Source organism: Grammomys surdaster, unplaced genomic scaffold (assembly GCF_004785775.1).
Source record: "Grammomys surdaster isolate TR1022 unplaced genomic scaffold, NIH_TR_1.0 126048, whole genome shotgun sequence".
Taxonomy (NCBI): domain Eukaryota; kingdom Metazoa; phylum Chordata; class Mammalia; order Rodentia; family Muridae; genus Grammomys; species Grammomys surdaster.
The window spans coordinates 649,941-666,029 of record NW_021620860.1 but is presented as its reverse complement, the minus strand read 5'-3'; the positions used below and the strand labels follow the sequence as shown (position 1 = coordinate 666,029).

General features: G+C 47.6%; 1 long non-coding RNA gene across 1 annotated transcript; it reads left to right on the top strand.

Moving 5' to 3' along the window:
* The first annotated feature begins 3,914 nt into the window (after positions 1–3,914).
* Positions 3,915–8,900, top strand: LOC114610525. Its single transcript, XR_003709695.1, has 3 exons — positions 3,915–4,661; positions 6,035–6,354; positions 8,130–8,900. It is a non-coding gene; the product is annotated as an uncharacterized LOC114610525 (long non-coding RNA).
* The last annotated feature ends 7,189 nt before the right edge of the window (positions 8,901–16,089 follow it).

Below are 16,089 nucleotides of genomic sequence, written 5' to 3'. Positions count from 1 at the left end.
CTCAGTCTGTAGACCAGGCTGGCCTCGAACTCAGAAATCCGCCTGCCTCTGCCTCCGCCTCCCAAGTGCTGGGATTGTAGGTGTGAGCCACCACCACCCGGCGACAATAATTTTTCAATGGCTTCTTTTATTATTATTCTTTGACCTTGGTATCGGGTTATTCTTTGTTCAATACTCTCTTTCGTTACTTAAAGGAATCTACTTTGTCAATTTCAAATAAGTTCCAAAGTTTGCATTTCAGAGCAGCAGGGCAAGAGGTGCTTATAGCTAAAGAGATAAAAACACACCTACTGCAGGAGGGATAGAGGAAGGGTATGCTAGCTGTCCCTTTGTCTCCTGCCTGTGGTTCTCTGAGGCTCAGGAGCAATCAAAGACACTCTCTAGGGTTCAGTCCTGGTGACACCTCAGAGCTCCACACTGCCCAGAACAACCTACCCCTAGATTTCCTGTCAGACAAGAAAAACATTCCCTTTGTAGTTTCAGTTACCAATGGTTTCGGTCCTTTGTAGCAGATTCGCTTTCAATCGAAATACTCTCAAACGTATGAGCTGCTTCCTGGAACACGGGTGTTTTTAGATTCTGTGAAAAGTACCGAGTGCACTGATGGCTGGTATAAAGAGAGACAACTTTCTCCCCTTTCGTTTCCCCATCTGCCCATAGGTCAGGATCCGGCATCCTCTTGGAGGTTTCCGGGGAAGAAACTTTCAGAAGACCATCTTTTTGTTGCTGTTGTTGTTTTACGATTTATTTATTTTTCTTTTATGTGCATGAGTGTTTCGCTGGCATGTGTGTTTGAAGGTGCCAGACTCCCTAGAACTGGAGCCACAGATAGTTGTGGGCTACCATTTGGTTGCTGGGAATTGAACTCAGGTCCTATGGAGGAGCAGCCAGTGCTCTTAACCGCTGAGTCATCTCTCCAGCCCCTCGTAGGACCATCTTGATGTCCTGTCAAGGATTCCCCACTATGAAAGCAGGTGGGTCGTCCTGAGTGTGGGATGTTGGGAAAGGAAAGTGGAACTCGGAGCTTGCACACCTGTCTGTTCCTGGTGCTCTCTAAGACTGACCTGTCTGGAGTAGCGTGCTCCTGCCTCTTCTGGGCATCAGCTCCGAGAGAACCCAGCTCTTGCTGGGGAGAACTTGAATAGTCCAGTTACTGAGTTGGAGAATTATTTCAAAGGCCGCGGTGTGAGAATGAGAAATCCATTTGGGCTTTAAGTCCTAGCCATATCCTCCAGTCCTTCTGGCCCCCAAAGAAAGCTGTTTCTCAATTGGGTCAAAATCTGAAATGAGGGGTGTGACCAACCAGCACCCACAAACCCCAACTTCTGTTGAGTATTTAGTCATAGTGGGAAGTCTCAAGATTGAAAGTTTAAACATTCGTTTAAAATGTTTGATGATTTTAGACTCTAGTTCTTTAGGTTCCGTAGTTAGAGTATCTTTGGATCTTACCGTTCGATGTATTTAGCTATTTATTTGATGTTTTGCCTGTGTGTATGTCTGTGTATCAAAGTGCCTGGTGCCCTCAGGGCCAGAAGTGAGTGCCCAACTCCCAGGAACTAGAGTTATGGATGGTTTTGAGTCGTGTGGGCCCTGGGAATAGAACCTGGGTCATCTACAAAAAGAATAGGTGTTCTAAACTTCTAAGCTATTTCTCTAGTCCTCAGAATATTTAAATTTTAATTTAAATTATTATTTTTTAAAAGATTTATTTATTTTATGTATATAAGTACGCTGTAGCTATCTTCAGACACACACCACAAGATGACACCGGATCCCATTATAGATGGTTGTGAGCCAACATGTGGCTGCTGGGAATTGAACTCAGGACCTCTGGAAAAGCAGTCAGTGCTCTAAACCACTGAGCTATCTTTCCAGCTCCATTAAAAAAAAAAAACTTTTCTTTCTTTTTCTCTCTTTCTTTAATGTATATGAGTGTTCTATCTGCATGTACACCTGCATGCCAGAAGAGGGCATCAGATCCCATTATAGACAGTCGTGACCCACCACACAGTTGCTGGGAATTGAACTCAGGACCTCTGGAAGAGCAACCAGTGCTCTTAACTGCTGAGCCATCTCTCCACCCAAGGACTGGGAGTTATGAAACCCTCTTATATTATGACCACTAACGTTCTCTGTGGCCTGATGTTTCTGAGCTGTGATTTTACTGGTTATCAAACTAGAGCATTAGACTACGTGGGTGGGGGCGGCCATGCTAACCTTTAACAGTCCTGTACTCATTCAACGCTTTTTTTTTCGTGCCTGTATTGTTGAACACTAGAGGCTGATCATCCAAGATTATATAAAACCAACCAGCTAGCTACAAGGGATGGTGTCCACTTGTAATCCCAGTACTCTGAAAGCTGAGGCAGGAGGATTGCTGTAAATTTGAGAATACCTTGGGATATGTGGTACCAGTCCAACTAGGGCTTTTAGCAAGAACTTGTCTGGAAAAATGAGCAATCAAACCCCACAAAACAACCAAACAAAACCAGGCAAGTAGGCAATTAAACTAACAAGCAAAAGCCAACACAGCCAGGGATGGCTGGGAGGGTGGAGTCTCCTGGAAGCAGCAGACCACACAGCAGCAATCACCGGCTTCTTATTCTTTTAATCACTGTAATTGTAAAACATGAACAATTGGATCAGATACACATTCCTATTGGCTATCACTCATCCATACTCATGGAAAACCTTGCCGGCTGGTCCAGCAGCCACACATGGAGGTGCCACTGATTATACAGCTGTGTTCCAGCCACTGTGCTTGGGAAACAAGAGAGAGGCTTTCAAAGGGCTAGATTTCTGATTTTGAAAAAAAAAAAAGAAAAAAGGGCTAAGCATTTTTTAAAAAGTTACAAATGAAGAACATGTTTGTTGCAAAAGTTAAGCAATACAGAAAGAAAGAATGAGCTTCCCCTTCCCCCCCCCTCCCCTCCTTGCTCACTTAGAAAATAGCAATAATGGACCTAGGAGGAGAGAGACAGAGCTCTACTGTACCTGTGATGTAGCCCTGTGTGTGTCAAATAAGTATCTGGTAACTAAATTAATGCTAAGCAGAAGTCCTACACAAAGATCATATATGTCTATTCAATTAAAATTTGTTTTTGTTATTTTGTACATGCCAGTGTGTATAAGCTAAGTAGGTGCAGTGCCCGAAGAGCCTAGAAGAGGGAGGTGGAACCCCTGGAATTGGAGTTAGGCAACTGAACAGTGTGCCATGGGTGCTGGGAATTGAACTGAGGTCCTTTGGGAGAACAGAAAGCACACTTTTTTTTTTAAAAAAAAAAAAGAGATTTATTTATTTATTTTATGTATACAAGGACACAGCAGCTGTCTTCAGACACACCAAAAGAGAGCATTGGATCCTATTACAGATGGTTGGAAGCCATCATGTGGTTGCTGGGAATTGAACTCAGGACCTCTGGAAAAGCAGCCAGTGAGCCATCTCTCCAGCTCCAGAAAGCACTCTTTAGCCTTTATATATTTGAATATTGTAGAGGACAGGAGTAGTCACAGCACTTGGCAGGCAGGTCTCTTGAGTTTGAGGTCAGCCTGGTCTATAGAGTGAATTCCAGGACAACCACTAGTGAAACTCTGTCTCAAACACACAAACATCAAAACAAAACAAAAAAACTAAACAACAAAACCAAAAGACAACCAACACCCCCTGCACAAAAAAGAAACAAGCTTACATTTGTTTTCCTCTTTGCATCTGCCCTGGTGTGGATGAATGTGATCTTATTTGGAATACAGTTTTAACAGATGTGATCAAAGTCGAGGAAGTCTGGCTTGCCCGCAAACCTTGGATTCTGGACTTGCCATTGTCAGAAGGATAACATGATGATTTTCTGTTGTTTTCAGCCATTTGGTCGTGGCCCTTCGCCCTGGGTAAAGAATCTACGCTATGGTATCTTTGGTTGCTTTCAGTTGTTGAGCTGTAATGAATGATGACGCCTGCTATGGTATTTTCTGGGCTTCATGGACTGTCTGGACCAGCAACCCTAGAAATTTGTTCTCTCCAGGAAGCCTTTGGAACAATCATAGACGAAAGCCTGGGGGCTCTAGCCTCCCCATAACCCTGGCTACATTGTCAACTAACACCCAGGACACCTGTATCCTATTTGGGATGTATCCTCCACTAAAAAAGCCTTTGTTGCTCATTTGAAATGCAAATTTCACGGGGCTTCTGGATTTTTTATTTGCTAAATCTGGCACCTCTAATCCTTTGGCTGTGGGGCAACTAGCACTGTTACCAAGAAGGAGCCCTGGGAACCTTCTTTGTTTTGCGCTCTTTATTTCCTGACTGAAGCTGCTTTGGAAGAGTCTGGGCTCCTGCACTCTCCGCTAGTACCCTGTCTGTGCACAGTGGCACTCACTTCCCCAGGACCCAGCCCATGTAAAGAGGACCCTATATAATCCACACAGTCTCCCTCCCCCCACCCCCGCCCACTTCTCACCTTCACACAGCACTTTGTTTTGGTTTGTTTTTGTTTTTTAAAGACAGAGTTTCGCTGCCTCCCAAGTGTTGGGATTAAAGATGTCCACCACCACCACCACCATCACCACCACCATCACAATCACCACTGCCTGGCTCGGCATGACCATAGTCTGACTACTCCTAGCTTGCCCTTTCTGCCTCTCTCTCCTCCACTGGCCTTGCAAAGGTGGGTTTGCTTTGTCCAAAGGACAGAACTTGCTCATGATGTTCAAGTGTGTGGCGAGCCTGTGAGAGGAGTGCCTCGCAGTCCTGCCTTCCTTTAAGAATTGCCTGAGGTCTAGTTAAAGATGCTACTCCACGAGGCTCGAGAGTTAACTCAGTGGTTAAAAGCACCTGTTGTTGCAAAGGACCTGGGTTCCCTCCTTGGGCACTAGATGTGAATGTGGTGTACCAATGTTTATGCAGGCAAAGTACACATAAAATAAAAATAAACAAATAATATATAAATAAATTAATTGAAATAGCTGCTACTACACTCTCGCTGCGGGGTAGTGGCTCACACTTGTAATCCCTGTACTTGAACACTAGGAATGCTCAGGTAGATAGATCATAGTGAGTTTCAGGTCTAGCCTGGGTTACAACCTGCCCTGGAGCTACAAAGTGAGACCCTGTCTTTTAAAAATTAAAAATAAATAAATGAAAGGTCTAAAAAGAAGAAGAAAAAGAGAGAGGAAAAAAAATCCTCTCTTGATTGGCATCAGACATTCCCAAGGAATGGGTCATTGTTCTGTAAGGCCCTAGCCTTGTCTGCAAGAACGTTTGCTCTGATGTGCTCTGAGTTCTGCAGTCTCCGTGGGAACCTGGCAGGAGAGGTTTGGAATCAAGGAGAGGGAGAGCAAGGATAGGAGGGAGGACAAGAGGCTGAGAGCCAGAGAGGAAGGGAGAGCGTGGTGTAGCTGAACAGGAATGCAGGAAGCTAAGAGACAAAAGGCCTCAACTGAGGCCTGAGAAAGGAGCCTACGCCACATCTACTCGGACCTTGTTGGCCGATTTAGAATTCAGCCTAAAAAGCAACAAGAAAAGCCTTGCTTGGAGCAGGGAGGCAACTAAGCCCCTTTCAGAGGTGAGCCTGGGGTTGCCTCCTCTTTGGGACATTTGGCTTCTAGAACATCACACTGCTCCTCCTACAATCCCCCAACCCCTAGTCTGACAAAGAGCCCCCGGACCGCGCAGACTCAGCAGGGGCTTTGTGTGCCGCCAAGAGAGTGGTGGGCATTTCATGCTTTCCATGACTCAGGCAGGGGACCGTGCTTATGAGAAGTAGATACAGGCATTCAGGACAGAGCTAGAACATTTCCATATTAGACAAGCAACTCCAGCAAATATTGTTTTTGTTACTGAGACGATGCTATAAATGTTCGAGTATGTGGTAGGCATACCACACGTCCTCCTGTGAGCTCCCTCGAGTGTGGGCTGGACCTAGAGACTTGCTTTCTAATGAATAAAACATGGCAGAAACGCGAGAGAGATGTCCTTTTTGAGACTAGACCCTGGAAAATCGGGATTCTTAGCTTGCTTGCTCTTACTCATTCCCTACAGCCCGTGCCTTTATTTGCTGTGAGCTGCCATGTGAGGGCCGTCCCACGTAGAGACCAGCGTGCCAAAGACCAGAGATGGTGAGAAGACAGAGGCCTTCAATCCAACATCCCACAAAGAACTGGATCGTGCCAACAGCCATGTGTGAGATCTTGGAGGTGGATCCTTCCCTGGCAGAGCCCCGGGGACACCATGACTGAGACTTGCAGCTGCCACACCTGTATCCATCACTGCAGGAACTGAGATAACTGAAGTTCTTGTTTAGGACACTCACCCTTTGGGGGGCTCAGTTACATTGTTGCAGGCAACTCTGACTGGGAAAGGTCAGCCATACCCCTTCCATTCTCCCTTATACGTTTTCTTTTCTTTCTCTCCTTTTTTTGTTTTGTTTTGTTGTTGTTGTTGTTGTTGTTGTTTTTCGAGACAAGGTTTCTCTTTGTAGCCCTGGCTGTCCTGGAACTCACTCTGTAGACCAAGCTGGCCTCGAACTCAGAAATCCGCCTGCCTCTGCCTCCCAAGTGCTGGGATTATAGGTGTGTGCCACCACTGCCCGGCTCTTTCTCTCTTTTTAAAAGATGCGTATTTTCTATGTTGTGAAGGACAGGATCCGGCATGGTCTCCTGGAGCACAGCCTTGTCGGTGGAAAGTGAGTGCTTCCTAGACCGACTCAATCTTTTGCATGTGCATTTCATGAGTTGAAGCCACGGTAGGGGCACTAACGTTGAAGATTTTTCTTACCATTTTTCAGTAAGGAGGTGGAGTGATAACTGAATATCTAGGTTCACGGTCTGTTTCTGGTGCTCTCAGGCTACATCGGTAAATAGAAACTGTATGCCTACTGGGCTGGCAAGATGGATCAGAAAGTAAATGTTTGGGCCAGAACCCGAGTTTGCTCCCGGGGACCCACAGTGGGGACCGAGAACTGACTCCAGAAGTCCAGAAGGTCCTTGACCTTCACTTTGGTCCTATGGCATTCATACCTCTGTAATCACACGCATATTACACACACACATACACACTAAAGTATCAAAAAGGAAACCCTACCTATTATCTTAATTAAAATTTACACGAGCAGCTAGCTGGCTTAGCAACCAGCAGTGTGGAATAACTGAACAGCATTAATAATCAATACTCAAAACTGTCCTGGAAAACTCTATGTCTTACTGCAAGACCCAGGGCCTTAGGACCCCCAAAAGTCAAGAACGATTAGGGTTATTATCATTGTTGCTTTCCAGTTTCCCTTCCATTTCCTCAGAGCACTGGGATTATCTTGGACAGGAGCAGGAGACTCCTTCCCCCACAAGCATGGTTGGTTGAATAGCTGTTAGGTGGGAGGGCCCAGGGATTTGAGGTATAGATGAAGTGCTGTGCTCAGGCCTGGCCGGTCCACAGCTGTGTTTTCCCAGGCTTGATTGCCCATTGTGCAGACACTCCAGTTTTCGGAAACCACTTCCCTGTTTTGGTTCCCAGATTTTGACCTTTAAAGAAAGACTTCCATGCATGTATTTATGCAGATTAATGCTTGGCTTCCATTGGAATTGTTTCCCTGGGATAAATTCCCAGGAATGAGCTGACTAGGTCAAAGGGGGTAGAAGAGCTTTATGCCTCTTGTTAGGAATTGCTTTATTGCTTTCTAACGACATCAGAGACTGCTCAACAGCAATGGTTTACAAACTGTGAGGGGTCAACTTCAGGGCAACACGTTATTCACACCCAGAAAATCAACTCCCAGGTCCTTCACAGCTACCCAAGGAGAAGTCACAAATGGGGTTCGCCACCCAGCATTCTGGACTGAGCCATAGGATGTCAGAAAGTCCAAGCCCCGGGGAGCAGAATGGATGCTGTCCAGCTTGAACTGTTAATGACAGGTCTTGAGTTTGAATTCCTCTCTCTTCTGAGGCAGGGTCTCAGCCCAGTATGATCTCAACTAATAACCAATACTAATCTTTAACTCCTGATCCTTCCTGCCTTCTTCTCCTGAGTGCTGGAATTTATAGACCCTGGTTGGCTCTGAGTTAGAATTATGACTTTGCCACTGAATACCCCTAGACAAGTTACTTTAACTGTTTGAGACATTATTTTTCTTTGCTTTTTATAGGGCAAAAACCGATAGTGATTCTGATCCCCATAAAAACGAGAGGAGGGCCCAGAGAATTGGATCTGCAGCTAAGAACACTTGTTCTTGAAGAGGACCCAGGTTTTATTCCCAGCACCCACGGGGCTCACAACTCCAGTTTCAGGGGATCTGATACTGTCTTCTTACCTCCGAGGGCACCAGGCACAGATGTGGTACACATGTAGGCAAAACACCCCTGGACATAAAATAATAAATCTATAAAAAGATTTAAAAGGGAATGGGGAGACAAAATGAAGTATTATTTATTATGGAGCAAGAGATGGGCACAGGGCTAGGTGGTAAATGTTCCGTCGGCATGCAGAGATTCATTTCTACCACATAGTGGCTCAACCTCAGTTTCCATCTCAGGTCTGTGTGCCTCCTCCTCTGCTGAGTTTCCGTAAGAGGCCTCATGTCATGTTCTCCAAAATTTCTCCCAGCATCTCCTTGTCTCTCTGAGGCCAAATAGTAGTAATCTTGGCCCTGAAACCTTAAGTCTGATAGTCTTTGGATGCCCCCTTGTGGACAGTTGTTTTCATTCGTGTTCTCTCAGCTAAAGGGTGTCTGTGTGTGTGTGTGTGTGTGTGTGTGTGTGTGTGTACTCTGTTTCCAGATAAAATAAGAAGGATATCCCTTCACCTTCCTTGCTGGCTAAGGAAGGATGGCTTTACAGACTCTCAGCTTGCCTGCATGTGTAGATGGGAGAGCTGCGTGTGCTCCCACGGCGTCAGGGGATCCGACACCGTTGTCTTACCTCTGAGGGCACTAGGCACAGATGTGGTACACATGTAGGCTAAACACCCCTGCACATAAAATAATAAAATGATAAATAATGGGTGTGTTCTCATGTGTGCACTGATGCATGTACATCTGATGTACTTCTTCCCACGTAATTGTTTGAGCAAGGCCAGTGTTAGACACTCTGATCACTTCTGCTCGTTCAGATGGACAGTCATCAAGTACCTACTCTGTACTTCTGAAGAAACACCAGTGATCAAGACAGAATTATTTCTACCCCTTCACTATTCGATCAGCTAGTCAGCCAAGTACATCACTACATCCCAGAGTCTCGTAAACTGCAGGGAAGCTGGCTGGCAGAGGAGACTGCAGCTGATCCATGACAATGTGGGTCCCCTGGCTCCCCCTCGTCTGTGGGGTTTGTATGAAGGACACGCACGAGGTTTCAGAAGACAGCAAGACCGTTTCTGAGTTTCTTCTGGCTTACACCAGGGGCTTTGGACACGATACCGCACATATTCTATCAACTTTGATGTTTTCTGATCTTTATTCACTCTGCCTGAGGAATTCTTTTTCTTCCACCCTTCAGTCACGCTCCACCCGCTTCCCTGAAGAAATGAAAACCAGATTGCGTGGTTTGAGGAGGAAAACTGGCATCCTCAACCAGCCATGGGTGTGCATTTCTGTACTCCCACCCTGCCTTGCTGGGAATCTCCAGCTGCCCAGAAGTAACATGCTCAAGCCAGTGAGGGTGAGGGGGGCGGGAACTGAACGGTGGTGAGTGTCTCATGAGCCCTGTTCCTTTGGCATTTGGCCATTTGAGAGTCCCAGTGGGGATACCACCAAGCTTGTGAAATCTCAAGTCCAGTTCAGCAAAGTGCACACTCATCTGGGACTTCTGTGGTGCCCCAGCTGGGCATGTAAGAAGAGCCTTCTGCTCTGAAGAGGATCCAGGAAGCTCTCAGATAGAAAGGTGATAACAAGGAAGTTGTTTGGTGTGGGTACTGTAGGGGTGAAGGTGTGACCAGAACACTGAGTTGTCCTTTCTGTTGACATTAGTCTAGGAGAGAATGTCAGATAGGTGCCAAAGGCCTGTGAGGTGACTCTACAGTTGATTATAATCAGGATATATAGTTTACTGAGTGACTTTGGCCAAAAAAACTAAGTTTAATTTTTCCGAGTTTGGTTGAAAGGGCTATCACGTATGCTGGGTGGTGGTGGCGCACGCCTTTAATCCCAGCACTTGGGAGGCAGAGGCAGGCGGATTTCTGAGTTCGAGGCCAGCCTGGTCTACAGAGTGAGTTCCAGGACAGCCAGGGCTACACAGAGAAACCCTGTCTCGAAAAACCCAAAAAAAAAAAAAAAAAAAAAAAAAGAAAGGGCTATCACTGAGCACTGGCAGTGTCTTTCTATCTGTCTGTCTGTTTGTCTTTCTTTCAGATTTTGAAATAGGATTTTGTTGTTTCCCAGGCTGGCCTTGAATTCACTCTGCAGCCTGGGCTTGAATTTGTGATTATGTGACCTCAGGCCCCTGTGGAGACACTATGAGGGTGGCTTGACATAGGAAGTATGAGAGGGTTTATCTTCAGGGCACACAGGCATTAGAACCCACATAAAAAAGCCATGCCCCTGTAACCTCAGCTTTGGGAAGGTAGAAAGGAGGCTCTTGGGGGCTTGCTGCCCCAACCAATCAGTTCAGTTCAGGGAGAAACCCTGTCTCAAAAACTAATGTGGAGAGTAGTTGAGAGGAAGTACTCAGGGTTAGCCTCTGGCCTTACAGACATGCACACATATATGCAGCCACATAGGCACACCTAAGTACACATGCACATAGACACAGACAGACACACATACAAAGACACAGACAGGCAGACAGAAAGACACAGTCAGAGAGAGAGAGAGAGAGAGAGAGAGAGAGAGAGAGAGAGAGAGAGAGAGAGAGATCCTAGCACCAGGAGGCACTCCCAAAGTTGGTAACAATTTATATTGGTCTGGATAGGATAGGCTAACTGGTCTAACAAACAGGTCCAAGAATAGCTAACTTCTTAGAGACAATAAAGTGCTCCTTGTCCTATACCAGGACATACCAGAGTAGGCAGTGGAGCTGTTCAGAGATCAGCTTGCTGACAGTCTGCCACCTTCGTTCAGTGGCTTCCAAGAGCATGTTGGCCATGGGTGTCAGGCTAGTCGACAGGGAAGAGAGAATGAAGGCATGCCAGCTTTGTCTCAGAAGGGACACCTCTGCTCACATCCCAGGGGTGAGAGCCCATCATGTGGTTCCATCTGAACACTGTGGGCTCTTGGGAGATATGGTCCCTGGTTGATCACTCCATTCCCAGTGTCAAGCCTAGACACTGTGAAGGGAAGGAGTCTTCAGGAGACAAGCATATATACTGCTATGACTGTTGCTACCTTCTTCCAGTACAAATTGTCAACAGCCCTGGGTGGGTCACAGTGTTTATGGGTATATGTCTATGTGTTTGTGTGTGTGGGTCAGTTTTAAAATAGGGATGGGGGAAGTGTTTTCTGTTTGGGGATCAGGCATTGCTGCTCAGGGTGGAGTACAGGAGTTGGGGGATCATCTGAGTCAGGATTTCCCCAGGGTGAGCCAGCAGCCAGCAGGGAGGACACAGGTCACAGGGAGTCACAGGACTCCCATGACCAGCCAGGAGGCAGGAAAGCACAGGCCTGGAGAATCTGTGGTGGAAAGAGGCAGAGAGGTGAGTTGGGGGCCCACCAGGAAGGCCTGGAATGTCAAGATAAGGGCATGGAAATCAGGAGTCATGCCTGGTCTCCAGGCAGTGCAGTCTGGGAGAGTGGGTGCTTATGAGAGTAAGAAACAAGAAATGGAGAAGGAGACTGTGAGGATGGAGACTGAGAAATGGGGGTGTGTGAGGGGGTGGGTGAGGCAAGCAGAGGGGAAGGAGGAGGGACAAGATGGGGGCCTTGACCCGACCTGGTGTTCACTCCTGCATTCCCTAGGCAGTCACCTAGCAGCCCACTTCCAGTGGGTTGCCTGCTTGGGGCCCAGCTCCCTTCAGCCCTGCGTGCTGGGAGAAGCCTTATCTCCCTTTGTCAGCTTTGTTCTCCTTCCAGGAAGGAAGTGCCTCCAGTGGCCCGTGGGTGGGACATTCCTTGGCTTTGCTTACTGTTCCCAGATTTTTTCATGATTCCTGGTGACAGAGCTGGCATCTCTAACCAGCCTTGGAGAGGGCCAGAATGCTTCTCAGGAACACACCGAACCCAAGGAAGCCAGAGTTGTGGTTTTCAGCTACCCCAGCCCTCTGGGTGCAAAAGACACCTCCAAAAGGGCAAAGCCTGGGCTGGAAAACATGCTGCGGGCACAGGGACTGGGGAGAAAGGACAGAGAACTGCACAGGCCATGAAGTGCCACCAATGAGGCTGTGCCTGTAAAGAAGGAAAATTGACCTTGGAGGAGGTGACATTTGTAATGGCCCGTGACATAGGTTTCTGTTGGCTGGGTTGGTAGAAGTTGGGAGAAGGAATTGGAAAGTAGGGGAGACTTGGGATTTCTTAGGGGAACATGAATTGGTGCAGGTTTTATCTGCTAGGTAGGAAGTCAAGAGGACCCTGGGATGTAGTGGGTCCAATGAAGGAGCAGAGTTAGGATAAGAGCCTTGTACATCATCGAGCAGGCAGTCTAGATTCTAGGCTTCTGGTTGGGGGGGGAAGCCATATGCTGCACCGGGATCTCCTCTTTATTTAGAACACTTCTCCCAGCTGCCTCTGCCCTGACATGAGATCCTTCAGACTTCAGGGCATTTCTGGAAGTTGATCTAGGGATAGCCACTGCCTTGCAATTGCACAGACCACATCTAGAGGCCAGAAGACTTGGGGACAGGAAGGTTCTCCTCTGCTCTCAAGAATCCATTCAATGTTCCCAGAGCTCCCAAGGACTAAACCACCAACCAAAGAGCACACATGGAGGGACCCATGGCTCCAGCTGCACATGTAGCAGAGGATGGCCTTATCTGGCATCAATGGGAGGAGAGGTCCTTGGACATAGGGGAATGCTAGGGTGGTGAGGTGGGATGAGTGGGTGGGTGGGGGAGCATCCTCATAGAAGCAGGGGGGAGGGGTTTGCCGAGGGGAAACTAGGAAAGGAGATAACATTTGAAATGTGAATAAATAAAATAACCAATTAAAAAAAATCAGTTCAGGTTCACCCAAAAGGCTCGTGGTCCTAGAAAACATCAGGGTAGTATAGAAAGAGAACCGAGGAGGCTGGGGCTTGTCCCGCTTGGTTGGCTGGGACCTGGACTTATTAGTAAGCACCTCTGGGCCTTAGTTTCCTCAGTGTGACATGGCCAACAGTGCCGTCTGTTTGTAGTAAAATGAGGTCACTGCTTTGGTCTACGCACAGTTGTGTTTAATAAATATTAGTTTCCCTCAAATTGGGATTGGCATGGGTGGGGAGGGTGGGTGGGTCAGTGATCCGTGCTGCAGATAGCTCAGCTGGGACAGTGTTAGGGAGGCGACTTGGATCCTTCAGACCTGGCCCTGTACTTTCTGGGAGGAGTGAGGTTCCTTCTCAGGCCTCCCTGTCCCTTCCTGCTCCTTTGATATCAGGAGGGCCACTTAAGGCCCCAGGGTCTGTGCTATTCTTCCTGTTGGAACATCAAGTGCCACCCAACCTACCTGGCAGGAGTTATCTGGCTCTAGAGGCTGTGGGTCCCTAGGAGTGGTGGACTTGGCACAGGATAGCAAGGAGGCTGGGAGGAGGACCACAAGCCCAGGCTGGCCCAGCAAAAGGGTAGACATCCAGGCCACCAGCAGGTGCTCCCTTGCTAACTTGCTATCTCCCATTTCCCCCCACCGCTGGCTTTCCTGATACTAGAGTCGACAAGAGCTTGTAGGACAAAGCTTCCTTGCCAAAGTCCATGAGAAGGGGGTGTCGGGGGAGCCCCTCTGGTTTTTCTGATATTCTTGGAAGGAGGCTGAACAGACTCTTGGCCTCCTGTCTCCAGACCTGGCAGGTGGCAGTGGTACCAGACCCCTCTTGGTTCTAAATCTGGCCCTGCATCTCATGGGCTGGGTAATGCTGTTTGTGGTACTAATTTCTTCCAGCCTCAGTTTCTTCCAGCTTACAGGTTCCTTGGCTGTAAAATAGGATTAATGTCATCAGTATTGGGAGAATAGGATTGCTGATAGTTGCAGAGTTAACATAGTGACCAACACAAATCAGGAGCCTCTGAAGCATGTTTCCCTCCCTCCCCTGTTCCCAGATCCCTTCTTACCCCTCCCTCCCTCCCCCTCCCTCTCTTCTTCCCTCCTTCCCTCTCTCTCTCCTTCCCTCTCTTCTGCTTTCCCTCCCTCCTTCCCTCTTTCCCTTCTCTCTTTGCTTCCAGTCAGAGCTCTGAGACGGGAGACCTGTTGGCAGGTACAGGAAGCCCCTCTCTTTATAGAATCCCTCTGGACCCTAGGCCAGAAGACTGAGGAACAGTAAGGAGTTGGTGTGGGAATCTCACTCCTAGGTGCAGAATTTTAATCTGTAGTATTGTGGTACACCTCTGGGCACAGGCTCTCCGGTAAGCCTTGTCTTTGGACTTCACTGAGGCTGGGACAAGCAGGTTGGCCAGCTGGAGTAGGAGGAGGTTAGAAACTAGCTGGCCCGGGCCTTTTTTTTTTCCCCTCTAGGTCTAGTGTCTTCTATCAAAACTCAACCATCTGGATGCCCCAGTTCACTCTGCCAGCCAATTCAGAAAGAGCCAGAAGCTAATTCACACTCAAATGTTAATAGCAATAAATGAATCAATGATAGTCACCCCCTGGGGTGTTGATGGCTGTTAATGACTGTCAGGTTCTGCCAGCTGCTTTCAGAACAGCTCAATTCCCCTGAGCTACATCTGTCTTGGGCTTAGTCACTTAGCACTCTCAGCCCTCAGCTTCAAATGCTGGGAGCTCAGGAAGTGCTGGCTCTGGAAGAGTATGGGGCCCAAACAGGGGGCTCTAAAACACTGATAACCAGGGGACAGAAGCCAAGGGCCAGGGCTGGGACAGGAGCAGGCAACACTGGCACCATGGAGGTATCGGTGGGAAAGAGGGTGCATTGTGGAGCCACTCTGACTGTTGGGTGAGCTGTTGCATGCTGCTCTCCAACACAGATGACATCTGTGTGTCTGACTTGTCAGACCCTCTGGAAACTTCAGATGCTTCTGACTGGTGGCTGTATCCAGTAAGTTACAGCCTCCCTTAGGCATAGCTGGACAGCTCTTTGGGCAGGATATAGCTCTTAGGAACTGAGGCCTGAGTTGAACCCAGCACTGCATTTCAATCTTATTGAGTTGGGAAAGAATGAAGGGTCATGTTAAGATGCAAATTCTGGGGGCTTGTGAGATGGTCCAGTAGTTAAAAGTACTGGCTTCTCTTCCAGAGGACCTGAGTTTGATTCCCAGCACCCACATGGAGGTACACAACCTTCTGTAATGCCAGTTTCAGGGGATCTGACACCTTTTCCTTGCATCATGTATACCAAGTATGCAAGTGGTACACATACACACACACACACACACACACACAAAGTGTACACATACATAAAAAAATCAAATCAAGATAAAGTTAAAGAAAACAAACAAACTGTATGCCGGGCAGTGGTGTCGCATGCCTTTAATCCCAGCACTTGGGAGGCAGAGGCAGGTGGATTTCTGAGTTCGAGGCCAGCCTGGTCTACAGAGTGAGTTCCAGGACAGCCAGAGCTATACAGAGAAACCCTGTCTCGGAAAAAAAATTGTAAATTCTGATCCTATATGTAAGGATTCTGGGGTTTGCATTGTGTTTAAGTTCCCAGTTGATGAGGGTTTGCTGCATGCATGAGTGTGTGTGTGTGTGTGTGTAAAGGACTATGGGCAGGACACTTTCCTCACTGGGATCTCTGGCTCTGATGTCACACCTATCACCATATAATAGGTCATGGATAAGTCCATCCAGGGCTGCCCCACCATATGCAGGCCATAATCTTTAATGGGGGTCAATAACTGAGAATTTACTATTAGCTCATCACTTCTCCATTGCAGAATCTGGTCCCAAGATGTTTTTGAGGCTGGAGGGAGCCTAAATCTAGAGAATTTGGAGATGAAGGACATTGGCTCCTGTCCCAGCCCTGGCCCTTGGCTCCTGTCCCCTGGTTATCATTGAACCTCTCTCTCTCTCTCTCTCTCTCTCTCTCTCTCTCTCTCTCTCTCTC